Source organism: Leucoraja erinacea, chromosome 2 (genome assembly GCF_028641065.1).
Source record: "Leucoraja erinacea ecotype New England chromosome 2, Leri_hhj_1, whole genome shotgun sequence".
Taxonomy (NCBI): Eukaryota; Metazoa; Chordata; class Chondrichthyes; order Rajiformes; family Rajidae; genus Leucoraja; species Leucoraja erinaceus.
This window is the reverse complement of record NC_073378.1, coordinates 139,050,152-139,068,990: the sequence shown is the minus strand read 5'-3', so window position 1 is coordinate 139,068,990 and position 18,839 is coordinate 139,050,152. Positions and strand designations below refer to the sequence as shown.

Here is an 18,839-nt window from a genome sequence, read left to right as displayed (position 1 = left end):
GACTCCATTGTCCGAGGTGCGGACTGGAGATTCTGTGGCGGCAGACGAGACTAGAGGATGGCCTGTTGCCTTGCCAGGGTTCAAGATATCACAAACCGACTTCAGAACATCCTCGAGAGGGAAGGTGAACAGCCGGCAGTAGTTGTGCACGTGCGCACAAACGACGTCGAGAAGAGCAGGAAGGAGGTTCTGCAACGCGAGTTCAGAGAGCTAGGAAGAAGACTGAAAAGCTAGGGTGGTTACCTCGTGCTAATGAGGACTGGAACAGGGAGATAGAGGATCTGAATGTGTGGCTGAGGGGCTGGAGCAGGGAGCAAAGATTTAGTTTTATAGACCCCTGGGATCTCTTCAGGGGTAGGGGTGACCTGTACAAAATGGACGGGTTACACCTTAACTGGAGGGGGATCGACATTCTGGCAGGCAGGTTTGCTAGCGTTACACGTGTGGGTTTAAACTAAATAGTGGAAGGGGAGGGATTGACAAATTGGGAGGATAAAGATGGAGTTGAAGAGGAAGTGAGTACAGGAAAAGTTACAAGTTTCTTGTAACTTTCCCGAAATAATGAGAAAGAAAGTTCGAAAAGGGATAAGAGAGTAGGGTCAGGGCTGATAGTGGCCGGTGCGAGAGGGGAGGTGAATACTGAAGTTAAAGTGTTGTATATGAATGCACGATGTATAAGAAATAAAGTGGAAGAGCTTTACGTTCAGTTAGAAATTGGCAAGTATGATGTTGTGGGAATTATTGAGACATGGCTGCAAGAGGGTCAGGGCTGGGAACTGAATATCCAAGAGTATACTTCCTATCGAAAAGACAGGCAGGTGGGCAGAGGGGGTGGGGTAGCTCTGTTGGTGAGGAATGAAATAGTCCCTTGCGAGGGATGACATAGAATCAGGAGATGTAGAGTCAGTACGGATAGAACTGTGGAATTGGAAGGGTGAAAATACCCTAATGGGAATTATCTACAGGCCCCCAAACAGTAGCCTGGAAATAGGGTGCAAATTGAATCAAGAGTTAAAATTAGCATGTCGCAAAGGTAATGCTATGGCGGTTGTGGGAGATTTCAACATGCAGGTTGACTGGAGAAATCAGGTTGGCACTGGACCCCAAGAAAGGGAGTTTGTGGAGTGCCTCCGTGATGAAATCTTAGAGCAGCTTGTATTGGAGCCAACCGGGGAGAAGGCAATTCTGGATTTAGTGTTATGTAATGAATCAGATTTGATAAAGGGAGTTGAGGTTAAGGAGCCATTAGGAGTTAATGACCATAATGTGATCAAGTTTAATCTACAATTGGAGAGGGAGAAGGGTAAATCGGAGGTGTCAGTGTTACAGCTGAATAAAGCGGATTATGGAGCCAAGAGAGAGGAGCTGGCCAAACTTGACTGGAAAGATACCCTAGCAGGGATGGCAGTGGAACAACAATGGCAGGTATTTCTCAAAATAATACAGAAGGTGCATGACAGTTCATTCCAAACAGGAGGGGCAGTAAAGGGCGACGTGGCTGACAAGGAAAGTCAGGGACAGTATAAAAATAAAATAGAAGTACAACATAGCAAAGATGAGTGGGAAGCACGAGGATTGGGTACTGTTTAAAGAGCAACAGAAGATAACTAAAAAGGCAATATGGGGAGAAAAGATGAGGTACGAAGGTAAGCTAGCCAAGAATATAAAAGAGGATAGTAAAAGCTTCTTTAGGTATGTGAAGAGGAAAAAATTAGTTAAGACCAAAGTTGGACCCTTGAAGACTGAAAAAGGCGAATTTATTATGGGGAACAAGGAAATGGCAGACGAGTTGAACAGGTACTTTGGATCCGTCTTCACGAAGGACACAACCCATCTTCCTGATGTACTAGTGGCCAGAGGATCTGGGGTGACAGAGGAACTGAAGGAAATCCACATTAGGCAGTATGTGGTGTTAGGTGGACTGATGGGACTGGAGGCTGATAAATCCCCAGGGCCTGATGGTCTGCATCTCAGAGTACTTAAGGAAGTGGCTCTAGAAGTCGTGGATTCATTGGTGATCATTTTCCAATGTTCTATAGCTTCAGGATCAGTTCCTATCGTTTAGAGGGTATGAAATGTGGGAGAGAGAAAACAGGAATTATAGACCAGTTAGCCTGACATCGGTGGTGGGGAAGATGCTGGAGTCAATTATAAAAGATGCGGATGCTCTTTGTGGACTACAGCTCTGCTTTTAATACCATCCTTCCCCACAAACTGGTGGACAAACTGGGGGACTTGGGACTTCCACACTCCACCTGTACGTGAATAAATGATAAATAGCTTCCTGTCGGGTCGCAGCCAGAGAGTCAGAGTGGGCCATCATACATCCACGGCCCTCAGCCTCAGTACCGGCTCTCCACAGGGCTGCATACTGAGCCACCTGCTCTACACCATCTACACACATGACTGCACCCCCGCCCACCACAGCAACACCATTGTCAAATTTGCGGATGACACTACGGTGGTGGGACTCATCTCCGGGGGGGACGAGTACGCCTACCGGGATGAGGTGGAGCAGCTGACAGTGTGGTGTGAAGAAAATAACCTGCTCCTCAACACCTTAAAGACAAAGGAAGTAATAATAGACTTCAGGAAGAATAAAACGGACATGGTACCATTGACTATCAGAGGGGACTGTGTAGAGAGGGTGGTGGATTTCCGCTTCCTGGGAATCCATATTGAGGAGGACCTGACGTGGAGCGTGAACACCACTGCGCTGCTGAAAAAGGTCCAGCAGAGACTGCACTTCCTGAGGGTGCTCAGGAAGAACAACATCACTCAGAGACTGCTGCTGTCCTTTTATCGGTGCTCCATTGAGAGCATACTAACATACTGTGTATGCGTGTGGTACACCAGCTGCACAGCGGCTCAGAGGAAAGCGCTCCAGAGGGCCATTGACAACGCCCAGAGGATTGTCGGCTGCCCTCTCCTTACCTTGGAGGACTTACACAGTTCCCGCTGCACCAAAAAATCCCAGAGTATCATAAAGGACATTTCCCACCCCGGACACTCCCTGTTTGAACTGTTGCCGTCAGGCAGACGGTACAGATCTACAAGGACAAGGACGAACAGACTAAAAAACAGTTTTTACCCCACTGCTATAAAAGCACTAAATGTAGCCGCCAAGGAACGCAGGGGCGAGACATACTAAGGGACTGTGGTACACTGGGAAATCGACAGAAGGATGGAGGGTTGGGTGTTTATGCGTGCTATTTTCGTGATATTTATTTAGTTGTTTATCTTTTAATATTTTACCTTGTATGTATCGTTAGCTTTTAGAAATGTTTGAATGGTGCACTGACTGGCTGACATTTTTAAATTTCGTTGTACATGGTTCATGTTACAATGACAATAAAGAAACTATTCTATTCTATGCTGCCAGATAGCTGAACATTTGGATAGCAGTAACAGGATTGGTCCGAGTCAGCATGGATTTACAAAGGGGAAATCATGCTTGACTAACTGTAAGGCTGTAACTAGGAAAATGGACAAGGGAAAGCCAGTGGATGTACTGTACCTTGACTTTCAGAAAGCATTTGATAAGGTCCCACATAGATTAGTGGACAAAAGTAGGGCACATGGTATTGGGGGTAGAGTGCAGACATGGATAGAAAATTGGTTGGCAGACAGGAAATAAAGAGTTGGGATTAACGGGTCCCTTTCAGAATGGCAGGCAGTGGGGTACTGCAAGGCTCGGTGCTGAGACCGCAACTATTTACAATATACATCAATGATATAGATGAAGGGATTCAAAGTAACATTAGCAAATTTGCAGGTGACACAAAGCTGGGTGGCAGTGTGAATTGTGAGGAGGATGCTATGAGAATGCAGGGTGACTTGGACAGGCGGATGAATGTGAGGTTATCCACTTTGGTAGCAAAAACAGGAAGGCAGATTACTATCTAAATTATGTCAAGTACAATGGGATCTGGGGGTCCTTGTTCATCAGTCAATTAAAGTAAGCATGCAGGTACAGCAGGCAGTGAAGAAAGCGAATGGCACGTTGGCCTTTATAACAAGAGGAATCAAATATAGGAGCAAAGAGGTCCTTCTGCAGTTGTACAGAGCCCTAGTGAGACCACACCTGGAGTATTGTGTGCAGTTTTGATCCCCTAATTTGAGGAAGGACATTTTTGCAATTGAGGGAGTACAGCGTAGCTTTACAAGGTTAATTCCCGGGATGGCGGGATTGTCATCACAGTTTAAGGATAAGGGGGAAATCTTTTCGGACCGAGAGGAGGAAAACTGGAATTCTCTGCCGCAGAAGGTAGTTGATGCCAGTTCATTGGCTATATTTAAGAGGGAGTTAGATGTGGCCCTTGTGGCTAAAGGGATCAGGGGGTATGGAGAGAAGGCAGGTACAGGATACTGAGTTGAATAATCAGCCATGATCATACTGAATGGTGGTGCAGGCTCGAAGGGCCGAAGTGGTGTTAGGTAAATTGAATGGATTAAAGGCCGATAAATCCCCAGAGCCAGATAGGCTGCATCCCAGAGTACTTAAGGAAGTAGCCCCAGAAATAGTGGATGCATTAGCGATAATTTTTCAAAACTCTTTAGATTCTGGAGTAGTTCCTGAGGATTGGAGGGTAGCTAATGTAACACCATTAAAAAGGGAGGGAGAGAGAAAACGGGGAATTACAGACCAGTTAGTCTACAGTTATTAAAGATGGCATAGCAGCACATTTGGAAAGTGGTGAAATCATTGGACAAAGTCAGCATGGATTTATGAAGGCTAAATCATGTCTGACGAATCTTATAGAATTTTTCGAGGATGTAACTAGTAGAGTGGATAAGGGAGAACCAGTGGATGTGTTATCTGGACTTTCAGAAGGCTTTCGACAAGGTCCCACATAAGAGATTAGTATACAAACTTAAAGCACACGGTATTATAACCATATAACAAACCATATAACAATTACAGCACGGAAACAGGCCATCTCGGCCCTACAAGTCCGTGCCAAACAACTTTTTTCCCTTAGTCCCACCTGCCTGCACTCATACCATAACCCTCCATTCCCTAAATTGACATTTTGGTCCCAATGTATATATGGCCCAATGTTTTTTTCAAGTTTATTATTAATGTACGGAATGTGTAAGGAATGATTCATTAAAGAATAACAGACTCAAATGTTAACCCGACCCCCAAGGAAAATGTATTTTGTTATGTTACATAGTTACATTAATCCTTTAAATTCAAAAGATATTAACTCTAAATTAACATATAACCATATAACCATTACAGCACGGAAACAGGCCATCTCGGCCCTACAAGTCCGTGCCGACACAACTTTTTTTCCCTTAGTCCCACCTGCCTGCACTCATACCATAACCCTCCATTCCCTTCTCATCTATATGCCTATCCAATTTATTTTTAAATGATACCAACAAACCTGCCTCCACCACTTCCACTGGAAGCTCATTCCACACCGCTACCACTCTCTGAGTAAAGAAGTTCTCCCTCATGTTACCCCTAAACTTCTGTCCCTTAATTCTGAAGTCATGTCCTCTTGTTTGAATCTTCCCTATTCTCAAAGGGAAAAGCTTGTCCACATCAACTCTGTCTATTGTTCTCATCATTTTAAAGACCTCTATCAAGTCCCCCCTTAACCTTCTGCGCTCCAGAGAATAAAGACCTAACTTATTCAACCTATCTCTGTAACTTAGTTGTTGAAACCCAGGCAACATTCTAGTAAATCTCCTCTGTACTCTCTCTATTTTGTTGACATCCTATAATTGGGCGACCAAAATTGTACACCATACTCCAGATTTGTTCTCACCAATGCCTTGTACAATTTTAACATTACATCCCAACTTCTATACTCAATGCTCTGATTTATAAAGGCTAGCATACCAAAAGCTTTCTTTACCACCCTATCTATATGGGATTCCACCTTCAAGGAACTATGCACGGTTATTCCCAAATCCCTCTGTTCAACTGTATTCTTTAATTCCCTACCATTTACCACGTACGTCCTATTTTGATTTGTCCTGCCAAGGTGTAGCACCTCACATTTATCAACATTAAACTCCATCTGCCATCTTTCAGCCCATTTTTCCAAATGGCCTAAATCACTCTGTAGACTTTGGAAATCCTCTTCATTATCCACAACACCCCTGATCTTGGTATCATCTGCATACTTACTAATCCAATTTACCACCCCTTCATCCAGATCATTGATGTACATGACAAACAACAAAGGACCCAACACAGATCCCCGAGGCACCCCACTAGTCACCTGCCTCCAACCCGAAAAAAAGCCATCCACCATTACCCTCTGGCTTCTCCCATTCAGCCACTGTTGAAACCATCTTGCTATTCCGGCATTTATACCCAACAGTTTAACCTTCTTAACCAACCTTCCATGAGGAACCTTGTCAAAGGCCTTACTAAAGTCCATATAGACAACATCCACTGCTTTACCCTCGTCAATTTCCCTAGTAACCTCTTCAAAAAATTCAAGAAGATTAGTCAAACATGACCTTCCAGGCACAAATCCATTAGACCCATACTTAGATAGATCATCAAGGCAAAAAAAAACAAAATCCAATTCAAGTGTATTTTTAAATTCATTTATTAATACCACTACTATTAAGGATATCTGGAGAATAGAAAACCCAACCGGACGGGAATATTCATTTTATTCACCAGTACACAAATCATACTCAAGAATAGATTACTTTTTAGTTGACTCTACGTTTATTCCATTTATTTATAATTCAAAATATCACAACATCATAATTTCAGATCACGCACCAGTAACATTTATGATTAAATTAAATGGAATGTCCGAGAAACAAACATATTGGAGACTTAACCCACAAATCTTGAACGAAAGATCATGCCAGGAATATATTACTAAACAAATCCAAATATTTTTTGAGGTAAATGACAACCCTGACACACCTGCTTCCCTTATGTGGGAGACGTTTAAAGCGTACGCGCGAGGTACATTAATCTCTGCACAAGCATTTTATAATAAAGATAACAGGATTAAACAACAAGCACTGGAAAGTGAAATTAAGTTACTAGATATAGAAAACGCGAGAACGCCATCTACGTTAAAACATAATAAAATTGCTGTACTGAAATATAAATTAAATAAAATGTACTCAGAACAAGTAATAAAACTTTACCAAAAAACTAAACAATTACAGTTTGAATTTGGAGACAAGCCACAAAAACTATTAGCACGCCAGTTGCGAAAAATGGAAGGGGAAAAAATAATTCATAAAATTAGAACAGAGACAGGAGAATTATTAAAAATGCCCAAAGATATAAATGATAGATTTCTACAATACTATCATGACCTTTATTCAACTAAAACGGTAGCACAACCAGAAGGAATAGCAGATTTTTTAATAAAATGTAATTTAAAAGGTTTAGATGTAAATGATAGAGAATTATTAGAAAGGGAAATTACGATAAAGGATATTGAGGAGTCTATTGGCTCTCTAAAAAATGGTAAGGCAATAGGGCCAGACGGTTTAGGTTCAGAATTTTACAAAAAATTTCATGATCTGCTGAGCCCACGCTTGCAAAGACTATATGATTACATTTACACTCAACAGAAACTCTCAGACACCTTAAATGAGTCTATAATAACGCTTATTCCTAAAGCCGACAAAGATCCGGAAGATCCGGGATCATACAGAGCAATTGCACTTCTGAACACAGACCAGAAAATACTAACTAAAATACTAGCACGTAGATTAAGTACAGTGATAAATAAATTAATACACCCTGACCAAACAGGTTTTATTCAGAAACGGTATTCATATTATAATCTAAGAAGATTATTTAATATTATATATACCAAGAGAATTATTAATGAAGATTTAGCAATAATCTCACTTGACGCTGAAAAAGCATTTGATCAGGTCGAATGGCCTTATTTATTTTCGGTGATGGAAAAGATGCAGCTAGGGGAGAAATTTTGCACATGGATAAAACTACTATACACAAATCCTACGGCTAGAATACTTACCAACCAAAGACTTTAATCTAAATTCAGTCTATCTAGAGGTTGTAGACAAGGATGCCCGTTATCTCCATTACTATTTGCACTTGCAATTGAGCCACTTGCAGAAAGAATTAGGGGGCATCCGGAAATATATGGGTATAACACTAAAGACACAGTGAATAAAATTTCTTTATATGCAGATGACGTATTAATTTACATCACTAAACCAGAAATTAGTATCCCAAACCTATTAAAACTAATAAACCAATTTGGTGCACTTTCAGGATACAAAATAAATTGGAATAAAAGTGAAATTATGCCAATAAGGGAACATAACAAACAGATAATACAACAATTCCCATTTAAAGTAGTAAATGAAAAATTTAAATATCTAGGTATCTACGTAACTAAGATATATACATCATTATTTAAAGCGAATTTCCCTCCATTATTGAATAAATTACATAAGAATATCCAATACTGGAAAACATTACCTATCTCAATGGTTGGCAAAATTAATGCCATAAAAATGATTTTTTTACCACAAATATTATACCTTTTTCAGACGATTCCGATATACCTGGCAAAAAACTTCTTTAAAAAATTGGACTCTATTGTTAATGATTTTATCTGGGATTATAAGAATCATAGGATAAGCAAAAGACACTTGTGTAAATCAAAAAATAATGGAGGCTTGGTTTTACCTAACTTTTTGTTTTATTTCTGGGCAGTTAATATTAAAAATATGAACTTCTGGTTGGGAGAAATAGACCAGCAACCAGACTGGTTAAAAATGGAAAAGGAAGATTGTATGCCTTATGACATTGGTTCGATATTATTTGCTACGTCCAAATTAAACAAGAAAATTTACAGGGAAAACCCTATAATATTTAGTGCTATAAAAATTTGGAAACAATTAAAAAATACATTAAAATTAGATAACTTATCTCTTTCTCTTCCAATCGTGAATAATTCATTGTTTAAGCCTTCATGTTTAGACGGGGGTTTTACACAATGGAAGAATAATGGAATTAAAAATATGGGACACCTTTACAAGGAAGGCTCTTTTTTGACATTTCAGGAGTTGCAACAGGTTTATGGACTTCGAGGGAATGATTATTTCAGATATCTTCAACTTAGAAATTATGTTAAATCAAATTCTAAAAACTTTCGAAATAGAAACCCAGAGATTCTTGACGAATGTTGGAATAAGCATCCTAATACAGAAAAATTAATATCTTTTATATATAATATCTTATTAGACAGTGACATCCCTATGACGGACTTACATAGACAAGCATGGGAAAAAGAATTAAATCAGGTAATAACGAAAGACACTTGGGAAGAAAGTTTACAACACATACATCAGTGTTCACTAAACGCCAGACACTCTCTAATACAATTTAAAGTAATACATAGGTTACATTACGCCAAAACAAAATTACATAAAATTTTTCAACATATCTCACCTATATGTGATAAATGTCAACATTCAGAAGCTACGTTATCGCACATGTTTACAAGCTGTACAAAAATTAAAAATTTTTGGGTAAATATTTTTAGTATAATATCCAAAGTAACCAAAACACAACTGGAACCAAACTCAAAATTAATAATACTCGGAATATTAGAATTAAATCAAACACTTAGAATAACACAAAGAAACTTTATCGATTACAGTTTAATAACAGGAAAAAAATTAATCCTAAAAATTTGGAAAGGCCCTACGGCCCCCACAATCAGAATGTGGATTATAGAAATGACGGAGACCTTAAACGTGGAAAGAATTAGACTTGCCCTGTTGGACAAACAGGAATTATTCGTTGGAACATGGTCTCCTTTTATTGAGTACTTAAAGGGTCAGAATAGTTCAGCACAGGAACCTGACTAGCACCCGGACTAAAGATTGGATGAAATACTACACTTTGAAATATACGAACATATCTCGAATGATGTCTTTAAACTTAAACAAACTTTTCCATTCTTCCTTAATTACCTTTTTCACCCCTCTCTCCTTTTTTTTTTTTTTTTTTTTTTTTTTTTCCTTTTTTTTTCCCCCTCTTTTTCCCTCTTCTTTCCCTCTATTTCACCTATCCTTTTAGTTCTATCTAGTTATAAAAAAAAAAAAACGAAGAAAAATGTAAAAAATATTGGAGACAATGTAATAATAACTGTCAATGTTATCATTTTAAAAATGTAAGACAGTAATGATGTAATAGACTATGTACTTATCTCCAATAATAATAAAAATATAAATAAAAAAAAAAAAAAAAACAAAAACAAATCCATGTTGACTGTTCCTAATCAGACCCTGTTTATCCAGATGCTTATATATATCATCTTTCCATTAATTTGCCTACCACTGAAGTCAAACTAACAGGTCTATAATTGCTAGGTTTACTCTTAGAACCCTTTTTAAACAATGGAACAACATGCGCAGTACGCCAATCCTCGGGGACTATTCCCGTTTCTAATGACATTTGAAATATTTCTGTCATAGCCCCGGCTATTTCTACACTAACTTCCCTCAATTTTCTAGGGAATATCCTGTCACGACCTGGAGACTTATCCACTTTATTTTTTTCAAAAGTGTCAGTACTTCTTTTACTTTGAAACTCATAGTATCCATAGCTACTCTACCAGTTTCGCTTACCTCACATAATTCAATATCCTTCTCCTTGGTGAATACCGAAGAAAATAAATTGTTCAATATCTCCCCAATCCCTTTTGGCCTTGCAGATAGCTGCCCACTCGGCCTCTCCAATGGACCAATTTTATCCCTCGTTATCTTTTTGCTATTAATATAGCTGAAGAAACTCTTTGGATTTACTTTCATCTTACTTGCCAAAGCAACCTCATATCTTCTTTTAGCTTTTCCAATTTCCTTCTTAAGATTCTTTTTACATTCCTTATACTCCTCAAGCACCTCATTTATTCATGCTGCCTATAATTATTGTAGATCTCCCTCTTTTTCCGAACAAGATGTCCAATTTCCCTTGAAAACCCGGGCTCTTTCCAATTTTTACTGTTTCCTTTCAACCGAACAGGAACATAAAGATTCTGTGCTCTTAAAATTTCCCCTTTAAATGCCCTCCATTTCTCTTCTACATCTTTCCCATAAAACAAAATGTCCCAGTTCAGTCCTTTTAAATCATCTCACATCTCATCAAAGTTAGCCTTTCTCCAATCAAAAATCTCAACCCTAGGTCCAGTTCTGACCTTCTCCATAATTATATTGAAACTAATGGTATTGTGATCACTGGACCCGAAGTGCTCCCCAACGCATACCTCCGCCACCTGTCCCGTCTCATTTCCTAACAGGAGGTCCAGCACTGCCCCTCCTCTAGTAGGTACCTCTATGTATTGCTGCAAAAACCTATCCTGCACACATTTTACAAACTCCAAACCATCCAGCCCATTTACAGAATGTGTTTCCCAGTCTATGTGTGGAAAGTTGAAATCTCCCACAATCACCACCTTGTGCTTACTACTAATATCTGCTATCTCCTTACATATTTGCTCTTCCAATTCTCGTTCCCCACTCGGCGGTCTATAATACACCCCCATAAGTGTTGCTACACCTTTCCCACTTCTCAGTTCCACCCAAATAGCCTCCCTAGACGAGCCCTCCAATCTATCCTGCCAAAGCACTGCTTAATATCTTCCCTGACTAGCAATGCAACACCTCCACCTCTTGCCCCTCCAATTCTATCACACCTGAAGCAACGAAATCCTGGAATATTTAGTTTCCAATCACAGCCCTCCTGCAACCACGTTTCACTGATCGCCACAACATCATACTTCCAGGTGTCTATCCAGACTCTAAGCTCATCCACCTTTCTTACAATGCTCCTAGCATTAAAATATGCACACTTAAGAACCCCCCCGTCTCTTCTTCTCTGTTTATTTCCTTTTTTTTCTTTCTCCTCTTGTGTCCGAGTGCTTCCCTTTTCTGCTTCCTGCCTCCCATTCCGTCTACTAGCTTTCTCTATTCGAGTCCCTCACCCCAACCATTCTAGTTTAAAGTCTCCCCAGTTGCCTTTGCAAATTTCCCCGCCAGGATATTGGTCCCCCTCGGGTTCAAGTGCAACCCATCCTTTCTGTACACGTCCCACCTTCCCCAAAAGAAGTCCCAATGATCCAGAAACTTGAATCCCTGCCCTCTGCACCAGTCTTTCAGCCACACATTTATCCTCCACCTCGCTCCATTCCTACTCACACTGTCGCGTGGTACAGGCAGTAATCCTGGTATTGTTACCTTTTTGGTCCTTTTCCTTAACTCTCCTCCCAACTCCCTCAATCCTCCCTTCAGGACATCTTCCCATTTTTTAGCTATGTCATTTGTACCTATATGTACCACGACCTCAGGCTCCTCTCCCTCTGATTTCACGATATCTTGGATGCGTTGAGACTCGTCCGAGACCTTGGCACCAGGGAGGCAGACCACCATCCTGGTCTCCCGACTGCGTCCACAGAATCGCCTATCCGACCCCCTAACAATAGAGTCCCCAATTACTATTGCCCTCTTCTTTTTTTCCCTGCCTCTCCGAGCAACAGGGCCGGTCTCTGTGCTGGAGGCCCGTCCGCTGTCGCTACCCCCGGGTAGGCTGTCACCCCCATCCGTACTCAAACAGGAGTACTTATTTGCAAGGTGTACCGACATTGGAGTACTCACTCGTTCCTGCCTCTGCCCCTTGCCCTTCCTTAGCATGACCCACGTGTCTCTCTCCCATGGTTTTGGAGTGACCACCTCCCTATAACTCCCCTCTATGACCTCCTCACTCTCCCTGACCAGACAGAGGTCATCGAGCTGCTGCTCCAGGATCCTAATACGGTCCCTTAGGAGCCCCTTCTCGCTGCACCTGGTGCAGATGTGGACGTCTGGAGGGCCATCCGACACCATGACCTCCCACATCTGACATCCAGAACAGTACACTGCTCTGACTGTCATTCTCTCGCCTTACCCTGGATCTTGGGGGTTCAGTATTGATGTGGATAGAGAACTGGTTGGCAGACAGGAAGCAAAGAGTAGGAGTGAACGGGTCCTTTTCACAATGGCAGGCAGTGACCAGTGGGGTACCGCAAGGCTCAGTTCTGGGACCTCAGCTATTTACGATATATATTAATGATTTGGACGAGGGAATTGAATGCAACATCTCCAAGTTCGCGGATGACACGAAGCTGGGGGGCAGTGTTAGCTGTGAGGAGGATGCTAGGACCTGCAAGGTGACTTGGATAGGCTGGGTGAGTGGGCAGATGCAGTATAATGTGGATAAATGTGAGGTTATCCACTTTGGTGGCAAAAACAGGAAAGTAGACTATTATCTGAATGGTGGCCGATTAGGAAAGGGGGAGATGCAACGAGACCTGTGTGTCATGGTACACCAGTCACTGAAAGTAGTCATGCAGGTGCAGCAGGCAGTGACGAAGGCGAATGGTACGTTAGCATTCATGGCAAAAGGATTTGAGTATAGGAGCAGGGAGGTTCTACTGCAGTTGTACAGGGTCTTGGTGAGACTACACCTGGAGTATTGCGTACAGTTTTGGTCTCCTAACCCGAGGAAAGACATTCTTGCCATAGAGGGAGTACAGAGAAGGTTCACCAGACTGATTCCTGGGATGTCAGGACTTTCATATGAAGAAAGACTGGATAGACTCAGTTTGTACTCGCTAGAATTTAGAAGATTGAGGGGGGATCTTATAGAAACTTACAAAATTCTTAAGGGGTTGGACAGGCTAAATGCAGGAAGATTGTTCCCGATGTTGGGGAAGTCCAGAACAAGGGGTCACAGTTTAAGGATAAGGGGGAAATCTTTTAGGATCAAGATAAGGAAAACGTTTTTCACACAGAGAGTGGTGCACCTCTGTAATTATCTGCCGCAGAAGGTAGTTGAGGCCAGTTCATTGGCTATATTTAAGAGGGAGTTAGATGTGGCCCTTGTGGCTAAAGGGATCAGGGGGTATGGAGAGAAGGCAGGAACAGGATACCGAGTTGGATGATCAGCCATGATCATATTGAATGGCGGTGCAGGCTCGAAGGGCCGAATGGCCTACTCCTGCACCTATTTTCTATGTTTCTATGTTTCCTGCACCTATTTTCTATGTTTCTATGTCATATGCTGATAGAATGGAGCAGCTGGGCTTGTATACTCTGAAGTTTATAAGGATGAGAGGATATCATTAAGATTGTTATGGGTTTGGACATTCTAGAGGCAGGAAACATGTTCCCGATGTTGGGGGAGTCCAGAACCAAGGGACACAGTTTAAGAACAAGGAGTAAGCCATTTAGAACGGAGATGAGGAAACACTTTTTCTCACTGAGGGTTGTGAGTCTGTGGAATTCTCTGCCTCAGACGGCGGTGGAGGCCGGTTCTCTGGATACTTTCAAGAGAGAGCCAGATAGGGCTCTTAAAAATAGCGGAGTCAAGGGATTTGGGGAGAAGGCAGGAACGGGGTACTCATTAGGGATTATCAGCCATGATCACATTGAATGGTGGTGCTGGCTTGAAGGGCCGAATAGCTTACTGTCTATTTGATGCAGAAGCTGGAGGGGTGAAAGGAAAACCAGGAACTCTATCCTTGCTCCATCTGCGAGGTGTGGCAGGTTGGTGGAAAAAACATGAGTAGAACTATGGACATGTAGTTCCATGTGAGGGAGCCATCTATGACAGTAGATGGAAACTTTGTTTACTAAAGAAAGAGGGCATCTCGGATGACCTGGAATGGAAAATCTTGTTGGAAGATGGAAGTTAGTGAACACATTGAAATCCACGAGTTCTGGACCGGTAAAGGAGGCAGTCCTCATGCGGTTGTCGTGGTAACGGAGAAAAGGTTGGGTCATAGGATCATTGTATGCCTGAAAAAAAGATTGTTTGACGTAACCGACAAAAAGGCAGGCATAGCCGGGGGCCTTGCGAGTGCCGATGACCACACCATTCAGTGGAGGAAGTGAGGCCGAGTCAAAAGAAAAGTTGTTGAGGGGGTGGACAAATTCAGCCAAGCGGAGAAGAGTGTTAATGAAGGGAAATTGAATAGGTCACTGTGGGAGGAAGAAACAAAGGGCCGACGTCTTCCCTGTGGGGGATGGAGGTGTGAAGAGATTGGACATCCATTGTGAAGATGAGACAATGGGGGTCTAGAAATTGAAAGTTATTAAAGAGTTGAAGGGGTGTGAGGTGTTTTGGACGTAGGTGGGAAGGGACTGAATCGGGGGGAATAGAATGGAATCAAGCTCTTTGGAGATGTGTTTAGTGAGGTAGGAGCAGGCACGGATACTAGGTCAACCAGGGCCGTCCTGTTTGTGGATTTAGGGGATGAGATAGAAGTGGGCGTTGCAGGGCTGGGGAACAGTAAGGTTGGAGGATGTGGAGGGAGTTTGGGAGATGGGCTGGTGTTTGTCTGTGGGCTCATTGTGAAGGGAGAGGTAAGTGGAGGTGCCTGAGAGCTGGTGCCCGAGGTCAGCCCGCAAGATTACAACAGCACCTCCCTTGTCTGAGCAGAGGGTTGTGAGGTTGGAGTACCACAGGGGAATTGAGAAGTCAAGACAGTTCAAGTTGCACTGGCAGTTGGAAATAAAAAGGCCCAGAGCGGGTAGATGGCCAGAACAGAGGGATCCAAGGAGGGGTAGACAACAGAATAAGAGCTCTACATCATGGCTCGCCCGGAAATGGTTGAGGAGGCAGCGGAAGGGTACAACGGTGGACTGACCGTGCTGTATCGGAAAGAGGGAGGTCAGGGGTGATTGTGAAAACATGACAGGGTTGAGAGCTGGGGTCATCTTTCTACTCGGTTCATTAACAGGCGGCTCTTCCGAGTGTGATCACCAAAAGATTTTTCCTGCCCTTCCAAACACATATTATAATTTAAATCAATGCATAAAAGTACCTGTGCCCATCTTTATTCTTGAAGTTAATGGCTCTTCCATCTCTTTGGATTTCCAGTTGCTGCAGTATCAAGCGATTGCCAATATAAACATAGACAGCATCTGTGCAGGGAATGGATTAAGAGTTGTTTCAGGCCAGGGTTCTACTTCAATAGGAAGGAACTGCAGATACAGTTGTCTTTGCAAAACGCCAAATGATTCCGGGAATGCCGAGGGGAGAGGGGGGGGGGGGGGGGGGGGGGGGGGGAGAAGAGAGAGGAATGGCAGTGCTGGCTCGAAGGGTCGAATGGCCTAATCCTGCACCTATTGTCTATTGTCCATCTCAATGCATTGCGATTTGTGAAAAAATAACAAAATAATTTGATGATGGCTGTTTGGGAGATGTGGTTCTCATGGACCTCAGACAGGCCACACAGAAGGCTGATCGAAAACATTAGACCCGTGGTATTCAAAATACCATGGCCGAAAACACCCAAAAGTGACAAGAGATAGTGAAAGGTTACTTTTGTGATTGAAATCCTGTCAGCAGCAGTGTACCACAGGGATCAGTGCTGGGTCCCTTGCTGTTTGCCATCTAATTTAACAATAGACAACAGACAATTGGTGCAGGAGTAGGCCATTTGGCCCTTCGAGCCAGCAAGGGACCGAGCATTCAGCATCCAGAGAACCAGTCTCCACCGTCCTCTGTGGCAGAGAATTCCACAGATTCACAACTCTCTGGGTGAAAAATCTTGCTGCCTCTAGTGTGTCCAATCCCTTAATAACTTTATGTTTCAATAAGATCACTTCTCATCGTTATAAATTCCAGTGTGTACTAGCACAGTCGCTCCATTCTTTCAACATGACAGTCCAGCCATCGTGGGAATTAATCTTGTGCACCTACGCTGCACTCCCTCAATAGCAAGACTGTCCTTCCTCATATATGGAAACCAAAACTGCATCCTATACTCCGGGTGTGGTCTCACCAGGGCCCTGTACTGAAAGTGTTTTAGAACTTAAAGGCTTAAGGGTGTACATGCAGAGGAACAGCTTTTGCAGAAGATATGTGGAAACAGGATAAAATGCTGTGACTAACTGAAATTGCAATGTCATGGCATGATAAAAGGGTGTTGGGATTAAAAAGATAAGACTTTGCCAAGTCAAACCACACAGAAAGACACGTCTGATCCAGACAAGATAAGAACTGGTGCCAGAAAAGATAAGAACTAGTGGGGGAATTGTATTGTATTCAAATTTTTTAATTGTCATTGCCTCACTTTGAGACAACGAAATGAATTTCCCGTACAGGCAGTATCGTTAAAAAAAAATCACAAGAAAAATAATAAAAATAAATAATAAATAAATAATAAAACATATTAAAAATAAAATTGAAATTGAATTAAAAATTTTAAAAAAGCACAAACACAGAAAGTCCACAACACAACATAACATAAATGGCACCCAGGTGAGGAAGGCACCATAGTCCAGCCAGCCTCCCCTCCGTGTCCATCCATGGTCGGGGCCTTCCGAGCACCCGCAGTCGCCGCCCCGGGTGGCCCGATGTTCAGGCCCTCACGCCGGGCCGATGGAACGCCGACGCCGAACCCCGACGGTGAGCATCCTCCTCCTCAGCGGCCCGGACCTTCTGATTAGCCGCCTCCCGCTGCCGGAGTCTGCATCCTGAGTCCAAGCCGAGCCGGGCAGAGTCGCAGGACCCCCGCGTTTATTAGTCGTTGGGAGCTCTTAGCGGGCTCCATGAGAGCAGGTCCAGCACGGGCTCCAGACTGCGAGAAGGCATCGCCAGCCCCCGCGATGTTCCAGCGCTGTCCCGCCCTTGGAGCTCCGGTCGATCCCGGCAGGAAAGGCCGCGCCAATCCAGGTAGGTAGGCTGGGGGGTGGGGGGGGGGGGGGGGGGGGGGGGGGTGGGGGGGGGGGGGGGGGGGGGGGGGGGGGGGGACGCGACGCGACTCGAATAATAGTCGCGTCCTCACAAGGAAACGGCTGAAGTACGGTAACCCCCGCACCGTGCCCTCTTCCCCCACATAAAAACACCAAAAAACACAAAAAAATACACTTTTAACATAACTAAATAAACAAAAAAACAAAAAGATACCGGGCTGTAGGTGGAGGCTGCTGGCACCAGCGCCACCGGAAGTACAAGATGTGATGATTGTGTGATTAACTACCCACAAACTATGATTGTGTGATTAACTACCCACAAACTACCCATTAACTGCCCAATACTCGGGTATAAATGTGCACAATACAATTGAGTGGGACCATGAGAAGCAACGAGATTATGACCATACTCATGGTTGCTCTCCCACTCCGGCATGCATAACAAGGAGGAATTGTTACATTCTTAAAGTGACTAATGTGGTTTATTGTCTTTTAGCGGGCATAGAACTTTAACAGCACAACTGCAGAAGGACCTCTTTGCTCCTTTACTCAACTCCCCTTACTATGAAGGCCAACATGCCATTAGCTATCTTCACTACCTGCTGTACCAGAATGCTTACTTTCAGTGACTGATGTGCAAGGACACCCAGATCTCGTCGTACCTCCCCTTTTTCCTAAGTTGACACCAAAGATCTTATAGCAGAGCAAGATGGGTTACTCTCACGCAAACGTGTGGTACGCTCATGGGCGGATTCATGGGTGATTATAGGACTCATTTTAGCAACCAGCCACCGCCATCTTGTTCCGCCATCTTGCTTCCGGCCAAAGATCGGATCTTTGTTTCCACAGCGGGGAGAAGGAGTGCGCGGCCCACGGAGAGGGAGTGGAAGTGTGTGGCCTGGGGCAGCGAGGAGAGGGAATGTGCGGCCTGGGGCAGCGAGGAGAGGGAGTATGCAGCCCTGGGCAGCGGGAGAGGGAGTGCGCGGCTCGGGCCAACGGTGAGGGAGTGCGCGGCCCAGGGCAGCGGGAGAGGGGCACAGGAGGGGGGGGGGTGGGAGACATTCTAGTGTGGGGGCAGGCGCGCGAGTGCGGGGGGGCGATAAGGCCTAGTGTGT

At 43.3% G+C, this 18,839-nt stretch overlaps 1 pseudogene; it reads right to left on the bottom strand.

Moving 5' to 3' along the window:
* The window catches only part of LOC129716179 (NACHT, LRR and PYD domains-containing protein 3-like), a 56,235-nt pseudogene that overhangs the window by 32,364 nt on the left and 5,032 nt on the right, over nt 1-18,839 (bottom strand).